Below are 8,255 nucleotides of genomic sequence, written 5' to 3' on the forward strand. Positions count from 1 at the left end.
TTCAATAGGCAATTGGAATCTTTAAACAGTACTATTTACTTATTCATAACAAAAACAAGTTGGAATATTTGTTTATGTCAGATTAGGGGTCAAATCCTCTTCGTGGCTGTGGGCACCTTAATGAGCCTCTAATCCCTGGTTTCATCATCTGTAAAAGAGACACAATTGTTCTTACTTCGTAGCAGTATTATGAGACTCAATAAGAATTCATGTAAAGTACTCAGCATGGTGTTTGGCGTAAACTCTAGTAAGTGCTTGATAATGCTGTGATCACCATTACTTTATTTAATAGAGAAAACTAGGTTGGAAACCATCTAAACCTCCAACAATAGGGTAATGGTTGAACAAATCATTCAATGAAATGTTGCACAATAGAAATCTTGTTATTGAAGGATATCTGTTATCTAGGAATTCTCACCATCTAACATGAAGTGATAAAAGCAGGACACTAAATTATATATATTGTGTTATATTCTCTAATATGAACCCAAGTTATGATTTTAATTTGTTCCTTTATAGTTTTCTGATTCTCCAGATTTCTACCGTGAACATGAATTGCTTTTGTGAAAACTTAATTCAGAAACAAAGTTACTCAAAAACTTTACTGCCCTCAGAAAAATGTTAGCCAAAACATCAATGTTTAAGCTGACTCCAAACAGAATACACTTTGACCAAATATCCATATTACTAATTTAATAATTAGACTTACAGAGTCTTAGGACCGAATAGATCTTCGAATCACCTTAGAATATGCTACTGATGTCATTTATCTGTACAATGCTGTAGCCTCACAACTAGATTCAAGATCCTTAAGGCCTTAAATCATTTCACATACCTCTTGGTTTCATAGAACTCTGGAGCATGTATTGTGCATAGCAGGAAATTTGTGTTTATTAGTAACAAAGAAGCCTAGCCCTCAATGACTCAAAACAAATGAAATGCTTTACATATTTATTCATTATTTCCTCCCCACTACTTCCAAAAAAGGATCTGAGATGGCTTACAGTGAAAGACACATAGGAAATATCGTTGTTAAATAAAAAATACTTTTTTAATAGAAAAAAACAAATAAGCCTAAAATTTAAGCTTATGTACTAAGATTGAGCTCATTTAACATTTATTTCTGGACTTTGTGGAAGCCAAGGCAGAAAGGAAAATGAGTTTTATGATCATCGTTTTTTTATTTTAAAAGTAAACCCACCAGTTCTTTAAATGGAAATGCATTTTTCTGGTACCAACTGTAAAGTATGTTTATCCTTTTCCAAAGAGTATAGAACAACTCAAATGAAGGTATCTTTAATAACTTCCATCTTTTTTTTAGAAAATATAGGAAGAACTTTTTTTTTTGAAGATTGGCACCTGAGCTAACAACTGTTGCCAATATTCTTTTTATTTTTTCTGCTTTTTCTCCCCAAATCCCCCCAGTACATAGTTGCATATTTTAGTTGTGGGTCCTTCTAGTTGTGGCATGTGGGATGCCGCCTCAGCATGGCCTGATGAGTGGTGCCATGTCTGTGCTCAGGATCCAAACCGGTGAAAGCCTGGGCCGCTGAAGCGGAGCGGGCAAACTTAACCACTCGGGGGCCGGCCCCCAAGGTAAAATCTTGATATGATTGTTTCTTGTAGTCATCTTTGATCACTGCCAAGGGAGTAACACTAGAACACACATCAGCAAAGAGAGGGCCAAGCAACTGACTTCCAATTTCTTAGTTCTTTAGTGATGTTATCTGATATAAGCTTAGAAATTCCATACCTGTAGGAATAAATGGACATCCTCATAAGAGCCCTTAATGATGATGTTCTTTGCAGAGGTTTTGATGGGTGCTGGATAGCAATCAATTTAAGAGAAAGCTAGAGCCTGGAGTGCAAATAGTCTATGTTGCTAATTAAAGAAGAATCCATATGCTTCAAATTACAAGCATGCAGTCAACAAGGTTGAGATTCTATTTAAAAAGTTGATAAGCCTTCCTTTTTAAATATGTGAAAGAAAAAAGATAAACAAATGTTCTACTGGAGAATATTTTGATGCACTAATTTTGTCCCAATTTTATTATTTTAGGATATTCTCTACTAGACAATTATTTGGAAAGAAAACATAAAAATCAAACCTTTCTTTTGCAGTACCCTATCAGAAGTGAAGCAATAATAAACTTGAACGTGGACACTCTTGCTTTATCTCACACTCGGCCAGTTAGTGGTTTCTCATAACTTTATATGTCTTTAATCACTCTGAGCCTCATTTTTCCCATCTATATAATGAAAACATGGACTAGATGAACTCTAAGATCTCTTGCAGTTCTGACATTCTCTTATGCTGCTTGTTTTTGTTTATTTTTAACATACTGGTTGTGGTTCAGGTTGAGCAAATCTTGCCCTTTGTTTCAATTTTTGGTTCACAGTTCAGTTTGGGTCAAGCCTTGATTCTGAGAACATTAGTCTGTCTTGAGTACAGTTTATTCTGGAGGCTTGCTAGAATAACTTATATACCTGACTTCCAGGAAATAAACAAGCGGTTTCCCTGTAATTGCACTTTTAATAAATTTAAACCCAGCTGAAACTGACAAAAATCTCCTGACTCCCCCACCACCTCGGAGCTCATCGCTGTCTTCTTTATGCTTTCTCTCTTCAACTTTTGAACATGTTGATACTGTTGTAATCATCACACTATATTATACTTATTTGTCTGTCTCCTATATAAGCTTGTGAGCTTCTTGAAGAAAAGGATAGAGGCTTACTTAGCTTTATATCCTCAGCACAGCAGCTGTCACATTCTAGGCTCTCTATAAAAGTTTGTTAAATTGAATTGTTAACAAAAAGAGAAAGAAGTGAAAGAAAATAAGCAAGCAAGGCAAGAAAGAAGCAAGGAGGTGATTGGCTGCTTTATATCTGATGTCATAATCCCATTGAAGTGAAAGAAAGCAAACTTAATAGCCAGCTGGTGGTTCTTATGGCATCAAAATTCTACCAGCTGGCCAGGAGCCACTTGTTCTAGCTAACTGTGATGTCTTAAACATGTGGATGGAACAGGCTTTCTGTAAGTCCTTAATTTTGTCCACCTTGAATTTTACCTACATCAGTCAACCAGAGAGATTTTTAATTTGGGATTTTAAGAAGCCAACAAAAGATGAACTGAATCCTTTGAGGGTCATGAGAGCCGTGTGTGTAGTTTCATGCTATACTGAATATATATATATGTGCAGTAAGCTACAAGGATGTATGGTGGACTCCTCATCATCATTTGCAGTTCTTCCTCACTAAGGACAGTTGCAAACCCTTAGCCAGTGTGCCTAACAGAATAATCTGCTCTGCTCTGCTCTGGCCTGGATGTTTTTTCAGGTGCCCTGATCCTCTTCTGTGTGTGCCATACTATTCTTGTCCCACAGCTGTCTGTGTTAGGCTCATGCTTCTTTGGGTCAGGGCCTGTATTACTGTCTAAAGAAAATCCATTAGTCTTCCCTGACCTACTTGCATGAAGCTGTCTTTAAATCCAGTTTTTACTGGTGGTATTGCTAAGGCACTTTGTCTCCACTGGCAGGTAACAAAAACCCTAATTTGTCCATTTACTCAGTGTTCTCTGAATGCCCTGCGTTCTCATTTTATCAGCTTCGTTTGGTCCTTTTTCTTCTCTTCCACACTGAAGGAAAGGAAAAGACTTTTAAAAAAACAAACAAAACACCACCCATTAGAGAAAGAACTAATAGGTTGGGATCCGAAGGCAGTTCCCCCCACTGCACAGAAGCAGGGATGTTGTTTTCCTTGTCGTACCAATAAGCATTCCCTGCTCAGAGCAACAGCTCAGAATTTTTCTGTAAAATTATTTCATGCCCACAATTGGTTAAACTACAAAAACAAGAGGAAAATGTTACCTCACAACTGCATCACCTTAGCACCTAAATAAACTATAGAGCATATGTAGCAAATACAGACTAGAAGGAAAAAAAGAGATTTAGTGTGATTTTTGAGGGCCACAAGATAACTAAACCCAGATTTCCATCATGATAATGGAAGACTGAAGCATCTTTGCCCTCAATCTTTGTAGCTCTGCTAGCTAAATGCAGTGGCAAATGCTTGGCGCTGTGAAAACGGCCATTGAGGGAATGAGTTGAGGACACATTAAGCTGTTGCAAAGACCCAGTGGGTATGATCTACATTGTAAGATACCCTTAAGCATCCCAGGAGCGGGACATGGGACAGCATGAGGGCAGTCCCTACGATGGAGGATGCTGAAATAGATCTTTTCGGCACATTTGATAAACATTACTAAATTTCTGGTGTGACAGAAATGTCTGCCTTAATCATAAGGCAAAATTAGATCCACTCCCAGCTCCTAGCACCTCAGAATCTATTCAGGAGAGAGATACACAACCATAGTTCAATGCGACAAGTTACAATAGAGTAAATACAAAACGGAAACACTGACCTTCCCTCCCCTCCTCCTCCATCCTCCTAAAGAAAGGATCGGGAGAAGTTATAGAAGAAAGTGACATTTACAGCCAGCTCTGGAAGGATGGAGGGGAGTTCACCAGGAAGAGAAGAGACAATGGAACAGGTCAGACAGCAGCAAAGAGGCATGAAATTGCCTGGAGAGGCAGGGAATGATGAACGCTAGTCCAGGGTGATGATCGAGTAGTCAGGGGATCGGGGACAAGACCAAAAAGGTAGTCCTGGGTTCAGCTACAATGAGTCTTCTATATCAGGCTAAAGAAAGTGACCTGTATTGTGTAGGTAATGGGGAAGCAGCAAACGGCTGTAAACAGAAAAATGGTATGTTCTGGTCTCTTTTTCATACCACCTTGGAGCTCCTAGAGGTTAAGTCAGGAGAGGGCAGGACTGGACCCAGGGAGGGTGCTTAGGAGACACAGAGATGAGAGTTAACGAGGTTTTTCTTTGGGGTAATGCACGGTGAGGATTAAAGTGACATACGTAGGAGACACTTAGGTACCAGTAATATTTTTTACCCCGATAGGAAAAAATTGACCCAATATTCACTCATCAAAGTTATGAAGTAGATATTATGTATGTACTTGGTTCCTAATGTATTCAGGATTTGGAGCAACACAGAAGTAGTAACACATTGCCCCTGCTTTGTAATGAGCTTACAGTCTGCTCGGGAACAAACTATATGTGCACGAAAAGTAAAATAATACAAGATATTGTGTCATTAAGTATCAAATGGGTGCCATAAGAAATTGGTGCAGTAACGGTTAAAAAGAGAGAGCAATCATGATTGGCTTTAATTGTCAGGAAGAAGTGAAACTGAGGTTGATCCTTAAAGAGGGGTGGAATTTGGAGATGTATGAATTCACAGACAAGACAGATGGGCAAGCAAATAAATTTCAGTGTAGTGGGATAAATGTGACAATAGAGGCATGCTTGAAGATCGCAGAGAGGGGCACAGGAATCAGAAATTTGCAATGGGGAGAAAGATTAAGAAAGGCTTCCCAGAAGACATATCGCTTGAGTTGAGTTTTAGTGAACATGTAGAAGAATAGGTAGGTAAAAAAAAAGAGAAATACCCACATATGCAAAGGCACAGAGACATTAAGAACTTGATGAGATCAGGCAAATGGCTGGGAACTGTAAATATTGCACATGGCTGGAGAGAAGGATGAGTTGGTGGAAGGACCAGGAAAGGAGCTTAAAAGAGGTAGACAGGAACCAGAAAGTAAAGGACCATCTGTGCTAATATAAGGAGTTTAAATTTTATCATGGAAGGTATCAGAGGATTTTAAATTTCAGAGTGCGGAGTGACACGATGGGGTTCGTACTTTAGAAAGAACATACTAGAAATTGTATAGGATGTCTTTGAGGTTTCTGACTGGATGGTGGTGTCATTCACTAAGGGAACACAGGAAGAGCAGATTGCGAGGAAAGATTTTGAGTTCAGTTTTGGATGTGCTGAGCTTGAAGTGCATATTATTTTCCTAAGGGATAGCATAACAAATTACCACAAACTTGGTGGCTTCACACAACAGAAATTTATTTTCTCGTAGTTCTGGAGGCCAGAAGTCAGAAATCAGCAGGGTTGGTTCCTTCTGGAGGCCCTGAGGGAGAATCTGCTCCATGCCTCTCTCCTAACTTCTGGTGACTGGTGACAAGTATTGGCACTCCTTGCCTTGTAGACACATCGCTCCGACCTCTCTCTGCCTCTGTCTTCACTCCTCAGTGTGTGTCTCTGTCCTCATATAAGGACACCAGTCACTTTTAGGGCCCGCCCTAAATCCAGGGTGATTTCATCTTGAGATTCTTAATTACATCTGCAAAGACCTTACTTCCAAATACAGTCATGTGCCATGCAATGAAGTTTCAGTCCATGACGGACTGCATATACAACGCTGGTCCCATAAGATTAGTACCATGTAGCCTAGGTGTGTAGTAGGCTATAGCATGTAGGATTGTGTAAGTACACTCCATGATGTTCGCACAATGACAAAATCGCCTAATGATACATTTATCAGAACCTATCCCTGTCATTAAGCAATGCAAAACTGTCATGTCACGTTCACAGGTCCTGGGGATTAGGACTTGGATATATCTTTTTGAGGGACACTATTCCATCCATTACAAAGTGAATGTTTTCATAATCTGACTAGTACTCTAGCCCTGGGGAGCTCTGTTTTGCACTTCTAAATGCTAATAACATGCAACAGGCAAAAGAAAACGCAGAATTAAAGGCTGTTTCATATGGTAGAAAGAGCAAAGACTTTAGTCGGATGGACCTAGGTTCAATCCTGGCTCTTTATTGTTGAAAACTTTGTTAGCCATTTATGAGCCTTGATTTCTTAATTTGTAAAATGGAGATAAAATGACCTATCTCATAAGACTGTTGGGAGAATTAAAGAGACACTGCCAGGCACACAGCTCTATCTAAATATTATTGTTTTAGAAAAAAAATCTTGAAGATAATACATTTGGGAATGACCCACATTAAAGATGTGGTCATGTGAGTGTATTGGATCTCTTTAAAGACTATAAAATTGGCATCAAGGAGAACAGTGAAGTGTCCTGTCAGAGAGATGGGGATCAGCAACTAGAAGGTGACTTTCCAGATAACCAGAGGAAAATCAGTTATTAGGTATCCCACCACCTGAGTGGGAGAGAAGCTGGCAAAATCAAGGCAGGGCTGCTTGTCTTAGAAACTGGGATATCAGGCAGGTTCTAAAACATTTATTAAATTTCATTACTATGCTACACATCAGAGATAAAAGGATGAGTAAGACATGGGCCTTCCAGATGGAGCTCTCCATCTTTTTTTTTCTTCTCCCCAAAGCCCCCCAGTACATAGTTGTATATTCTAGTTGTAGATCCTTCTGGTTGTGCTATGTGGGATGCTGCCTCAACATGGCCTGACAAGCAGTGCTAGGTCTGCGCCCTGGATTCAAACCAGCGAAACCATGCCCGCAGAGTGGAGCAGACGAACTTAACCACTCCGCCACCAGGCAAGCCCCTCTCTGTCTTTCAGATGATGTCAGACAGATAAACAAGATAAAATACAATGCAACATGAAGTGCTCCAAAGACTAGGAGCAGAGTGAAGGGACAGACCAGCAAAAACTGCCTATGGGAGCCTGGAAAGGCTTTATAGAGAATGTGACATTTGAATGGGTTCTTGGAGGATGAATAAGCGTGTGCTTGCCTGAGAAAAGGAGAAGTTTCCAAGCGGAGGAAAAAGAGGCAAAGCATAAGAACTAAGGACTACGGTACCAGAACTGGACAGAGGAAGACAGCATCAGTCAAAAGCCCAATTATCTGAATTGATAAATGCGACCACAGTCAGACTCTTAACAGAGGCTTATCACCAACTCCCGAAGCACTGGGCTGTAACTTACAGCCTTCCTAAGACGCAGATTTGTCCTAGAGATCTGGGCAGCCGTGAGCCTAGAGATGTGAGTCAAGTGGTTCTAGCATTTGGGAAAGAAGATATACAGAGACTGATGACCAGCTGGTACTGACATTAGCTAAAATCAAGTGCAAGAAGGGAAAAAGTTTATGAGATTCATTAGGCAACAGATTATCTCACTTAAACTTCACAGCAATTCTCTGACGTAAAGTATGCAGAGCAGTGAAACAATGGCTCCAGTCATCAAAAAGCAAAACTGACCTAGCTGCTAGAGAAAGACGGCTTTTGCCAGCTGCTCTCTTTGGTGGTTCTTGCTGAGTTGTGCAGCCCTAGGACCCAAAGGTACTTACTAGAAGTGGTTTCAGCTACCTAAGGAACAGTTCTTGCTTCTTGGTTGCTCTTGCCTTCACTGCGTT

The 8,255-nt window shown here is 39.9% G+C and overlaps 1 protein-coding gene across 1 annotated transcript in view; it reads right to left on the bottom strand.

Annotated features, from left to right (window-relative positions):
- Positions 1-8,255, bottom strand: part of SPATA18 (spermatogenesis associated 18) — a 55,606-nt gene that overhangs the window by 46,691 nt on the left and 660 nt on the right. The gene's annotated exons all lie outside the window — the stretch shown is intronic.

Source organism: Equus caballus, chromosome 3, assembly GCF_041296265.1.
Source record: "Equus caballus isolate H_3958 breed thoroughbred chromosome 3, TB-T2T, whole genome shotgun sequence".
Lineage (NCBI taxonomy): Eukaryota > Metazoa > Chordata > Mammalia > Perissodactyla > Equidae > Equus > Equus caballus.